The following is a 13787-nucleotide window of genomic DNA, read 5'->3' on the forward strand; positions in this document are numbered from 1 at the left end:
ATAAGTAAAAGTTTTTCCAATAAGCTATTAGAGCGATGGTCGTCAACTGTTCAAATTTTAGTTTAATAACATTGGAAACACAAAATAGTTTAAAATCTTGGCTAGCAAAATAAGATGCGTGGTCGACACGGATAGAAAAGGGAATGCCTTCTAAGTGAAAATAACCTTGAATGAATTCAATAACCTACTTGATGAAGTGGAAGATGTTATTTTAGCCGAGGGAAATTTTGAAAATCTGTCAATGCATAATAAAAAATTATAATTTTTCCACAACTGGAATCCAAAAGACCGGCTAAATCAAGATTTGAATCCTCATTAAGCTCAGATAAAGATGGTAATCGGCTGATTTGAGTACAAAGATTAATAATTTTTGTATTCTCACTAATTTGTATGCATTGAGAACAGTTTATACCGTGAAAAAAATTATACTGGGCGACGTTTTTCATACCGAATTCAACCGGATGGGCTTTATGGAGTGTCTTTATAACTCCGTTTCCTAATGATAAATGGTGTACTAGAAGATCTCGAATGAACTGGTTTAGATAAAAGTAAGTTGCTCTAATCTTGTTTTCATCATCCTGAAGAGCTTTGACGATAGGACTTAACATTGGGTCTTCCTCTGTTATTGGGGCTACCAATTTAGCATTGAATAAGGTATTTAAGTCCAATGGACGTTCAGGCAACTTTAGATTTTGTCGGTATTTAATAACAAGTCTTTCATGTTCTGATAAAATAGCAAGTTCGACTGATATTCGAATACCGGAAGTAGAAGGATTAATACAATTTTGATTAATGGACAATAAATAAAACTTTAAGATCCCGAGAAGAATTAATAAAGCTACGATCAAGAATAAAAAAAGTATAAGAAAGCAGAAATTGATGATAAAAAAATTTGTAGAGTTAGTAATTGAAAATTCAGGTGTTTTATTGTAAAACTGAAAGGTAAAAGATGATTGACCCATCTCGTTAATTGACTATGATATGTTTTACTTCCGTGGTTATGTGAAAGTGCTGAACGGAGGGCTTTATGATTCGTAACCAATTCATATTCCCAGTCGTAAAGGTAATTCTTGTAATGCTCGAACGCCCAAACGACTCTCAAAAATTCCGATTCATTTGTGGAATATCTAGATTCATGCGAATTTGAAAATCCAGTTTTCCAGTCATTCCCGTGGAGTTTTTTTGAAGAGGCTCCAAGTATGTTAAGGGATGCGTCTGTTTTTTCTCGTAATACGCTTCAAATCAAAATGTGTAATTTCAGTAAGATTCATTCCACAGGAAGATTAGTTTCCGATTTCACAACGATCTTAATGGACTTCACAGGAGCGCTAAATTACGATCAAATTTAATATATTGATTTTTTTGGACCATAGAATGATCTTAGTTCTCTAATTATTCTTTGGAATTGGTAGGCATTCAATGGCTTCAGTTTTGTCGACTAATGGAGCAATTCCTAATTTGGATCATTTGAATCCGAGCCATTCTATTTCTTTTTGAAAAGCTTACATTTTGGCCACACGACGGCGAAATTAAAATCGTCTAAAATTGGTAAAAATTTCAAAACGGTATTTTTGTGTTCGGTAAAACATCTTTTGGAAGCCACCAAAATGTCGTCGAGGTAAAAATTAGCTTAAGGAATGTTTCCGGTTGTGGAATCCATGATTCTCTGGAATTGATTCGGCATGCCACCAAGTCCGTAAGAGCCGGTGGAAAAAAGATATGTGCACGTTATGTCCTCACCTACCACGCTAAAATTGCACTGACTACTGGTAAAATTGTCTAGTGAGAGTTGGCTATTAGCGTTCTGTAAGTCCAAGTTGGTGAACCAGACTTCGTTTGAAACTTGAGATGCAACCATATTATGTTTCCACTGTGCTCGTGACATGTTTCGACTGTGCTCGGGTATGCTTCGACCGTGCTCGTGGTATGCTTCGACCATGCTCGTGGTAAATTTCGGCCATGCTCGATTTACTTTTCGGCCAAACTCAAGATAAGTATCACCCATGCTCGCGGTATGTTTCAATCATTCTCGAGTTAAGTTTCGACCATACCCGCGGTATGTTTCGATTACGCTCCTGGTATGATTCGACCATGCTCGTGACAAGTTTCAACCGTTATCGTGGTAAGTTTCAACCATGCTCGTGGTATGTTTTGACAGTTCTAGAGGTATGTTGTCACAGTTCTGATGTTTTGAATGTTCTCGAGAATATTTCGACCCCGGTCGAGCTTTTTTGTTTTGACAGTGCTCGTGATATCTTTGATCCGCTCGTGGTATGTTTCGACAGTGCTCGTGGTATGTTTTCACTATACTTGCGACATGTTTCAACCATTCTCGTGGCATAACTTGACAGTTCTCGAGGTATGTCGTCACAATTTTGATACATTGAACGTGATGGATAGGGTTATGATCGTGCTCGTGGTATACTTCCACTGTGCTCGTGGCATTTTTTGACTATGCTCGCGGTATGTTCCAACCGTATTCGTGGCATAATTTGACAGTTATCGATATATATCGTCACAGTTCTGATATTTTGACCGTGTTGGATAGGGTTACCATCGTGCTCGTGGTATGTTTCCACTGTGCTCGTGACATGTTTCGACTGTGTTCGGGGTATGTTTCGACCGAGCTCGTGGTGTGCTTCCACCATGCTCGTGGTAAGTTTTGGCCATGCTCGATTTACGTTCCGGCCAATCTCAAGATAAGTATCAGCCATGCTCGCGGTATGTTTCAATCAATCTCGAGTTCAGTTTTGACGATACCCGCTGTATGTTTCGACTATGCTCCTGGTATGCTTCGACCATGCTCGTGGTATGTTTCGACCTTGCTCGTGGTATGTTTTGACTATGCTCGCGGTATGTTTCAACCGTATTCGTGGCATAATTTGACAGTTCTCGAGATATGTCGTCTCAGTTCTGATAACTTGACCATGTTGGATAGGGTTACGATCGTGCTCGTGGTATGTTTCCAAAGTGCTCGTGACATGTTTCGACTGTGTTCGGGGTACGTTTTGACCGTGCTCGTGGTATGCTTCGACCATGCTCAGGGTAAGTTTTGGCCATGGTCGATTTACGTTTCGGTCAACCTCAAGATAAATATCAACCATGCTCGCGGTATGTTTAAATCATTCTCGAGTTAAGTTTCGACCATACCCGTGGTATGTTTCGACTAGGCTCCTGGTATGATTCTACCATGCTCGTGGTAAATTCCAACCGTTATCGTGGTATGTTTCAACCATGCTCGTGGTATGTTTTGACAGCTCTAGAGGTATGTTGTCACAGTTCTGATGTTTTGAATGTGCTCGAGAATATTTCGACCCCGCTGGAGCTTTTTTGTTTTTACCGTGCTCATATTACGTTTGATTCGCTCGTGGTATGTTTCAACCATGCTCGTGGTATGTTTTGAGTATGCTCGCGTTTGTTTCAACCGTATTCGTGGCATAATTTGACAGTTATCGATGTCTGTCGTCACAGTTCTGATATTTTGACCGTGTTGGATAGGGTTACGATCGTGCTCGTGGTATGTTTCCACTGTACTCGTGGCATGTTTTGACTATGCTCGCGGTATGTTTCAACAGTATTAGTGGCATAATTTGACAATTCTTGAGGTATCTGGTCTCAGTTCTGATAATTTGACCGTGTTGGATAGGGTTACGATCGTGCTCGTGGTATGTTTCCACTGTGCTCGTGACATGTTTCGATTGTGTTCGGGGTATGTTTCGACCGTGCTCGTGGTATGCTTCGACCATGCCCGTGGTAAGTTTCAACCGTTATCCTGGTATGTTTCAACCATGCTCGTGGTATGTTTTGACAGTTCTAGACGTATGTCGTCACAGTTCTGATGTTTTGAACGTGCTCGAGAATATTTCGACCCCGCTCGAGCTTTTTTGTTTTGACCGTGCTGATATGTTTGATCCGCTCGTGGTATGTTTCGACAGTGCCCGTGGTATGTTTCTACTATGCTTGCGTTATGTTTCAACCATTCTCGTGGCATAACTTGACAGTTCCTGAGTCATGTCGTCACAATTTTGATACTTTGAACGTGATGGATAGGGTTATGATCGTGCTCGTGGTATACTTCCACTGTGCTCGTGGCATTTTTTGACTATGCTCGCGGTATGTTCCAACCGTATTCGTGGCATAATTTGACAGTTATCGATATATGTCGTCTCAGTTCTGATAAATTGACCGTGTTGGATATGGTTACGATCGTGCTCGTGGTATGTTTCCAATGTGCTTGTGACATGTTTCGACTGTGTTCGGGGTACGTTTTGACCGTGCTCGTGGTATGCTTCGACCATGCTCAGGGTAAGTTTTGGCCATGGTCGATTTACGTTTCGGCCAACCTCAAGATAAGTATCACCCTTGCTCGCGGTGTGTTGTAATCATTCTCGAGTTAAGTTTCGACCATGGCCGCAGTATGTTTCGACTATGCTCCTGGTATGATTCGATCATGCTCGTGGTAAGTTTCAACCGTTATCGTGGTATGTTTCAACCATGCTCGTGGTATGTTTTGACAGTTCTAGACGTATGTCGTCACAGTTCTGATGTTTTGAACGTGCTCGAAAATACTTCGACCCCGCTCGAGCTTTTTTGTTTTGACCGTGCTTGGGATATGTTTGATCCGCTCGTGGTATCTTTCGACAGTGCCCGTAGTATGTTTCTACTATGCTTGCGGTATGTTTCAACCATTCTCGTGGCATAACTTGACAGTTCCTGAGTCATGTCGTCACAATTTTGATACTTTGAACGTGATGGATAGGGTTATGATCGTGCTCGTGGTATGTTTCCACTGTGCTCGTGGCATCTTTTGACCATGCTCGCGGTATGTTCCAACCGTATTCGTGGCATAATTTGACAGTTCTTGAGGTATGTCGTCACAGTTCTGATATTTCGACCGTGTTGGATAGGGTTACGATCGTGCTCGTGGTATGCTTCGACCATGCTCGTGGTAATTTTTGGCCATGCTCGGTTTACGTTTCGGCCAACCTCAAGATAAGTATTACCCATGCTCGCGGTATGTTTCAATCATTCTCGAGTTAAGTTTCAACCATACCCGCGGTATGTTTCGACTTTGCTCCTGGTATGATTCGACCATGCTCGTGATAAGTTTCAAACGTTATCGTGGTATGTTTCAACCATGCTTGTGGTATGTTTTGACAGTTCTAGAGGCATGTTGTCACAGTTCTGATGTTTTGAATGTTCTCGAGATTATTTCGACCCCTGTCGAGCTTTTTTTGTTTGGACAGTGCTCGTGATATGTTTGATCGGCTCGTGGTGTGTTTCGACAGTGCTCGTGGTATGTTTTTACTATACTTGCGGTATGTTTCAACCATTCTCGTGGCATAACTTGACAGTTCTCGAGGTATGTCGTCACAATTTTGATACATAGAACGTGATGGATAGGGTTATGATCGTGCTCGTGGTATGTTTCCACTGTGCTCGTGGCATGTTTTGACTATGCTCGCGGTATGTTTCAACCGTATTCGTGGCATAAATTGACAGTTCTCGAGGTATATCGTCACAGTTCTGATATTTTGACCGTGTTGGATAGGGTTACCATCGTGCTCGTGGTATGTTTCCACTGTGCTCGTGACATGTTTCGACTGTGTTCGGGGTATGTTTCGACCGAGCTCGTGGTGTGCTTCCACCATGCTCGTGGTAAGTTTTGGCCATGCTCGATTTACGTTTCGGCCAACCTCATGATAAGTATCAGCCATGCTCGCGGTAGTTTTCAATCATTCTCGAGTTAAATTTTGACGATACCCGCTGTATGTTTCGACTATGCTCCTGGTATGCTTCGACCATTCTCGTGGTATGTTTCGACCTTGCTCGTGGTATGTTTTGACTATGCTCGCGGTATGTTTCAACCGTATTCGTGGCATAATTTGACAGTTCTCGAGATATGTCGTCTCAGTTCTGATATACTGACCGTGTTGGATAGGGTTATGATCGTGCTCGTGGTATGTTTCCAGTGTGCTCGTGACATGTTTCTTCTGGTTTCGGGGTATGTTTCGACCGTGATCGTGGTATGCTTCGATCATGCTCAGGTTAAGTTTTGACCATGGTCGATTTACGTTTCGGTGAACCTCAAGATAAATATCAACTATGCTCGCTGTATGTTTCAATCATTCTCGAGTTAAGTTTCGACCATAACCGTGGTATGTTTCGTCTAGGCTCCTGGTATGATTCTATCATGCTCGTGGTAAATTTAAAGCGTTATCGTGGTATTTTTCAACCATGCTCGTGGTATGTTTTGACAGCTCTAGAGGTATGTTGTCACAGTTCTGATGTTTTGAATGTGCTCGAGAATATTTCGACCCCGCTGGAGTTTTTTTGTTTTTACCGTGCTCATATTACGTTCGATTCGCTCGTGGTACGTTTCAACCGTGCTCGTGGTATGTTTTGAGTATGCTCGCGTTTGTTTCAGCCGTATTCGTGGCATAATTTGACAGTTCTCGAGGTATGTCGTCACAGTTCTGATATTTGACCGTGTTGGATAGGGTTACGATCGTGCTCGTGGTATGTTTCCACTGTACTCGTGGCATGTTTTGACTATGTTCGCGGTATGTTTCAACCGTAATCGTGGCATAATTTGACAATTCTCGAGGTATCTCGTCTCAGTTCTGATGATTTGACCGTGTTGGATAGGGTTACGATCGTGCTCGTGGTATGTTTCCACTGTGCTCGTGACATGTTTCGACTGTGTTCGGGGTATGTTTCGACCGTCCTCGTGGTATGCTTCAACCATGCTCGTGATAAGTTTTGGCGATGCTCGATTTACGTTTCGGCCAACCTCAAGATAAGTATCACCCATGCTCGCGGTGTGTTTCAATCATTCTCGAGTTAAGTTTCGACCATACCCGCAGTATGTTTTGACTATGCTCCTGGTATGATTCGATCATGCTCGTGGTAAGTTTCAACCGTTATCTTGGTATGTTTCAACCATGCTCGTGGTATGTTTTGACAGTTTTAGACGTATGTCGTCACAGTTCTGATGTTTTGAACGTGCTCGAGAATATTTCGACCCCGCTCGAGCTTTTTTGTTTTGACCGTGCTTGGGATATGTTTGATCCGCTCGTGGTATGTTTCGACAGTGCCCGTGGTATGTTTCTACTATGCTTGCGGTATGTTTCAACCATTCTCGTGGCATAACTTGACAGTTCTTGAGTCATGTCGTCACAATTTTGATACTTTGAACGTGATGGATAGGGTTATGAACGTGCTCGTGGTATATTTTCACTGTGCTCGTGGCATGTTTTGACTATGCTCGCGGTATGTTTCAACCGTATTCGTGGCATAATTTGACAGTTCTCGAGGTATGTCGTCACAGTTCTTATTTTTCGACCGTGTTGGATAGGGTTACGATCGTGCTCGTGGTATGCTTCGACCATGCTCGTGGTAAGTTTTGGCCATGCTCGATTTACGTTTCTGCCAACCTCAAGATAAGTATCACCCATGCTCGCGGTGTGTTTCAATCATTCTCGAGTTAAGTTTCGACCATACCCGCAGTATGTTTCGACTATGCTCCTGGTATGATTCGATCATGCTCGTGGTAAGTTTCAACCGTTATCTTGGTATGTTTCAACCATGCTCGTGGTATGTTTTGACAGTTTTAGACGTATGTCGTCACAGTTCTGATGTTTTGAACGTGCTCGAGAATATTTCGACCCCGCTCGAGCTTTTTTGTTTTGACCGTGCTTGGGATATGTTTGATCCGCTCGTGGTATGTTTCGACAGTGCCCGTGGTATGTTTCTACTATGCTTGCGGTATGTTTCAACCATTCTCGTGGCATAACTTGACAGTTCTTGAGTCATGTCGTCACAATTTTGATACTTTGAACGTGATGGATAGGGTTATGAACGTGCTCGTGGTATATTTTCACTGTGCTCGTGGCATGTTTTGACTATGCTCGCGGTATGTTTCAACCGTATTCGTGGCATAATTTGACAGTTCTCGAGGTATGTCGTCACAGTTCTTATTTTTCGACCGTGTTGGATAGGGTTACGATCGTGCTCGTGGTATGCTTCGACCATGCTCGTGGTAAGTTTTGGCCATGCTCGATTTACGTTTCTGCCAACCTCAAGATAAGTATCACCCATGCTCGCGGTATGTTTCAATCATTTTCGAGTTAAGTTTCGACCATACCCGCGGTATGTTTCGACTATGCTCCTGGTATGAATCGACCATGCTTGTGGTAAGTTTCAACCTTTTTGTGGTATGTTTCAACCATGCTCGTGGTATGTTTTGACAGTTCTAGAGGTATGTTGTCACAGTTCTGATGTTTTGAATGTGCTCGAGAATATTTCGACCCCCCTCGAGTTTTTGTTTTGACCGTGCTTGGGATATGTTTGATCCGCTCGTGATATGTTTCGACCGTGCTCGTGGTATGTTTTGACTATGCTCGCGGTATGTTTTAACCGTATTCGTGGCATAATTTGACAGTTCTCGAGATATGTCGTCACAGTTCTGATATTTTGACCGTGTTGGATAGAGTCACAATCGTGCTCGTGGTATGTTTCCACTGTGCTCGTGACATGTTTCGACTGCGTTCGGGGTATGTTTTGACCGTGCTCGTGGTATGCTTCGACCAAGCTCGTGGTAAGTTTTGGCCATGCTCGATTTACGTTTCGGCCAACCGCAAGATAAGTATCACCCATGCTCGCGGTATATTTCAATCCTTCTCGAGTTAAGTTTCGACCATACCCGCGGTATGTTTCGACTATGCTCCTGGTATGATTCGACCATGGTCGTGGTAAGTTTCAACCGTTATCGTGGTATGTTTCAACCACGCTCGTTGTATGTTTTGACAGTTCTAGAGGTATGTTGTCACAGTTCTGATGTTTTGAATGTGCTCAAGAATATTTCGACCCCGCTCGAGCTTTTTTGTTTTGACCGTACTCGTGATTTGTTTGATCCGCTCGTGGTATGTTTCGACGGTGCCCGTGGTATATTTTTACTATGCTTGCAGTATGTTTCAACCGTTCTCGTGGCATAACTTGACAGTTCTCGAGTCATGTCGTCACAATTTTGATACTTTGAACGTGATGGATAGGGCTTGACTGGTTGAAACCGAGCAAAAGATTTAAGAAAATTTTGAGACCTTTTTTCTCGACAACCCGTACATTTTCTTTTTTTATAAAATTTAAACTGTACTCTTTATTTATGCTCACCTGGGGAGACTCGATTGAAAACTTTTCCCTGACCAGGGAGATGATCTCCAGAGCACGGTCTTCTGAAGACCTTTCAATGTTCATTTTGCTCCAAACGTTTCTCTTTCCAACAAGTTCTCAAATTCAGCTTCTGGACTTGACAAATTATCCAAATATTAGTTTATTGAAGAAAAATAGAAAAAAAAGTGTTCAAAATTGCGAGTATAGCTCTTTTTTTTCGAGAAATCCAATTTTATAAATTATCAACGTCAAAAACTGATTCACGAAACTAAATCATCAAAAGAAAATTTGGCTGGCAAGAAGTTAAATCGAATTCAGTGAAGTTGAATTAAAGATATTTTCCTGTGCTCAAAGGATTATTTTTGAACTAATAATTCTTTCCAAGATTAATTATCCTTATTTAATCACTCATTTTTCTTCTCTCAAGGAAAATTAACTTCATCGTGACTGAATTCTCTGTTTGAGCTTTCAGAACAATTCACTCCAAATTTGATTGAGCATCTTTTCATACGCTTCTGTTTTTTCAGCGATTTCACTTGAAAGTGGAGTTCAGTTTTTGTAATATCAACCGAGCAAGAGCCAATTCAAAAGCTCTTAAATCAAAGTAAATAATTGAACTGTATTCAGTTTATTTGCCGTTTTCTGCAATATCTTAGTTTTCTGCAATTAAAGCTTTTTTGTAGGTATTTCTGAGTTCTTGTCAAAACATTATTCAAAGAAAATTTTTTGTACTCGTTGAACGCGTCAGCTGAATTTCCGAGTGAAAAGGATTTCTTAAGTTTTAAAACTGTGACCAACAACTGTGTTCTCCTGAATTATTAAAAAACCTCGACGTTAAACTGTTCTTGAGCTTCAATTAATTAGAGGAAAAAGCTATAGTCATACGATTCCATTCCCGATAGTTGTTATATCGTTTGCTGTCAAAGACTTGGTTTTTTGACTTTGTGGACCAAAAATTTTGGTATGTGCAGACCGTGGTGATTGCGTGCCGAACGTGTAGTACGGACTAAAAGTTGGTATGACCCAAGCATGCATGCATGTTTTTTCTCGGTTTCTCTCCAAGCCCTATAAATACTGCACTTGTCAAAACTTTCGGAGTCAGTTCTAGAGCTCGGAGACTTCGGAAGTCAATTTGATTAACTTAAGAAAAACTGGAAACAATTTAAAAATTTTTTTTTTGAAAACACAACACCCCATGAGAAAATCCTATATTCGCCGCTGCTCTCAAAGGAGTTTTTTTTGTTTTTAGAAAGTCAGTTTGTCAAAATTGTCACGAAAAGACGTTTAACTCAACTTGTAGGTCGCCAACTCAATTTATAGGTCAAATCTTTCTAAAAAGAACCCTTTTAGAAAGATTTGACCTATCAATTGAGTTGGGACTATAACTTATTTTCCTCTCTCAAATGCATTGTTTACTGGCGCTCAAGGCGTTATTAAAAATTTTTAAGATTCGAGTAAAGCTGAAATTCCGCAGGGAGGGGGGGGGGGTTGGGTCGTCAGGAGTTTCAATCCCTGCGAGAGGAGTAAAATACCCCTGACATGATCAGACCGTGGTAGATCAAGTAAAATATTTTTAATCAATAGAAGAAACCGATCGTATGTTCAGTTCAAGGATGTCAAACCTAATTGCATGTGGAGTAGGGCTGGGAGAAGCTTTTTTAAATCCAGATCGTGGGTGATAAAATGTTTCTTTGTTACAGCTAATTCTACGTATGCACAGATAAAATGCTACGTTAAAATTGAATTAGTCTCAAAGTTAAATCATTAAAAAGTGAGAAAGCGTTATCTCCGCCCGTGTGAATGATTTCATCAATGTCATAACGTCAGTACCAGTTATAACAAATTGCACTTAATTAAAATGGTAAGATAAAACTATTACAAATCACAACATTTCCTTGATAGGAAAAAAACTAAATACTAAATTAAAGGTTACTGACCCTTTTCTCCCCCTGAAGGAAGCCGAACGAAATTTAACAAACTTCATTCGATAAACACTAGGTTAAATGCTATCAATAAGACGACAAAAATAATGTTTGGCAAAAAAACTGTTAAACTAATAGACTAACTGATATTTAGTAGATCCGATGGAATTTAGATCCGATGGAGTAGATCCGATGGAGTAGATCCGATGGATTTTAGTTCATAAGAGTTACGCTAGTATTAACTGAATAGGAACTTTAATACAAATATGGAAGAAAAACTTTTACCTCTGCAGGTATGTACTAGGAGATCCAGACTTAAAATCGAAGGAAAAATAAGCTAGATTAAGGGAAAGTTGGTAAAAGTTTACTGTATTAGTTTTTCTCAACTTCTATAAAATTTTCCAGTTGAGCGCTAAGCAATTCACTGACCAATTCTTCGATTTCATTAAAATTGTCCAGAGCCACTCTCAAGGATTGGTCTGTTGAAGAAAGGGTTAGTATGTCCGCTGAAGAAGTGTCTGAGGCGTTAGCCGTATCATCGAGGGAAAGTACTGAGAAGATTAGGAGTTATCTTATCCAAAAGAATTGGGGAAGAAGTCGTTCTGTCGGATCCTGATTGTTCATGATGTTCAAGGATGATCGGGTTTGTCACTGTTTCCAGCTGATTGTGTAAGATATCTATAATGTCTATGTAAAGCTTTTTACCGTAAAACTGGGGAGATCCTACATTTCGGCCCGACCGAAGAAGTTTAAAATCGTTACCGGTGTTGTTGTTTTTGGAAGATTCTTGGCCAGCCGTGTTCTCGTCCGATGAATCGATTATCTTGTAGATTGGGATGTCTACAGTCGCATCTTTTTGTGAGGTCTCCTGTTTATCCGGCGGATAGTCGGGTTGTTTGGCCTCTGTAGTTGTCGGAGACTGTGCAATTGGTGGAATTTGAGTCCGGCTCTGTCCTGCGAGATTGATGCAGTTAGGGCAATCTAGTGTGTCCGATTATGAAGGTGGGCCGTCAAAAATCTCAGTTTTATGTTGTCCCAAGCTATATGTGAGTCTTCGGTGGGAATATTAGGTTGTGGTTCTCTAATTTTATCCGAAATGATACTCCGTTTCCTAATGATAAATGGCTTACTAGTTTTCTGTTTATGTATATTAATCCGTCTGATTCATGAAGATCTCGAATGAACTGGTTTAGATAAAACTAAAATTGCTCTAGTTTTGTTTTCTTCATCCTGAAGAGCTTTGACGATAGGACTTAACATTGGGTCTTCCACTGTTATTAGGGCTACCAATTTAGCGTTGAATAGGGTATTTAAGTCCAATGGACGTTCAGGCAACTTTAGATTTTCTCGGTATTTACTAACAATTCTTTCATGTTCTGATAAAATAGGAAGTTCGACTGATATTTGAAGACCAGAAAAAGAAGGATTAATACAATTTTGATTAATGGACAATAAATAAAACTTTAAGATCCCGAGAAGAATTAATAAAGCTACGATCAAGAATAAAAAAAATATATAAGAAAGCAGAAATTGATAATAAAAAAATTTGTAGAGATAGTTTTTGAAAATTCAGAATAAATACATTCAGAATTGGAAAGTTCAGTTTTGTTGTTTTTTTTGTTTACAAATTGGAAAAATCGAGTTATTGAACTTTCGCACTGAAGCAATAAGGTAGTTATGTAATCTTGCGTATCTGAAACTTTTTTCCGAATTTGAGCCAATAGCATTACAGTTCAATTTTGAATTATCCGTAGGATTTATCACTTTGTTGATTTTTTTGATTATAACAACCACATTTTTTTCGTCGTAAGGAGATGATGAGGGGTTGTTGTTCATGAAAGGATTCTTGAAATTAAATCAGTGGAACCAATATCTTTCCCTGCCAGGTGTTTTATTGTAAAACTGAAAGGTAAAAGACGATCGACCCATCTCGTGAATTGACTATGATATGTTTTACTTCCGTGGTTATGTGAAAATGCTAAAAGGAGGGCTTTATGATCCGTAAACAATTCAAATTCCCAGTCGTAAAGGTAATTCTTGTAATGCTCGAACGCCCAAACGACTCTCAAAATTTCCGATTCATTTGTGGAATATCTAGATTCATGCGAATTTGAAAATCCAGTTATCCAGTCATTCCCGTGGAATTATTTTGAGGAGGCTCCAAGTATGTTAAGGGATGCCTCTGTTTTTTCTCGTAATACGCTTCAAATCAAAATGTGTAATTTCAGTAAGATTCATTCCACAGTAAGATTGGTTTCCTATTTCACAACGATCTTAATGGACTTCACAGGAGCGCCAAATTACGATCAAATTTAATATATTGATTTTTTTGGACCATAGAATGATCTTAGTTCCCTAATTATTTTTTGGAATTGGTAGGCATTCAATGGCTTTAGTTTTGTCGACTAACGGAGCAATTCCTAATTTAGATCATTTGAATCCGAGCCATTCTATTTCTTCTTGAAAAGCTTACATTTTGGCCACCCGTCGGCGAAATTAAAGTCGTCTAAAATTGATAAAATTTTCAAAACGGTATTTTTGTGTTCTGCAAAATTTCTTTTGGAAGCCACTAAAATGTCGTCGAGGTAAAAATTAGCTTAAGGAATGTTTCCGGTTGTGGAATCCATGATTCTCTGGAATTGATTCGGCATGCCACCAAGTCCGTAAGAGCCGGTGGAAAAAAGATATGTGCAC

Source organism: Symsagittifera roscoffensis, chromosome 8 (genome assembly GCF_963678635.1).
Source record: "Symsagittifera roscoffensis chromosome 8, txSymRosc1.1, whole genome shotgun sequence".
NCBI classification, from domain to species: domain Eukaryota; kingdom Metazoa; phylum Xenacoelomorpha; order Acoela; family Convolutidae; genus Symsagittifera; species Symsagittifera roscoffensis.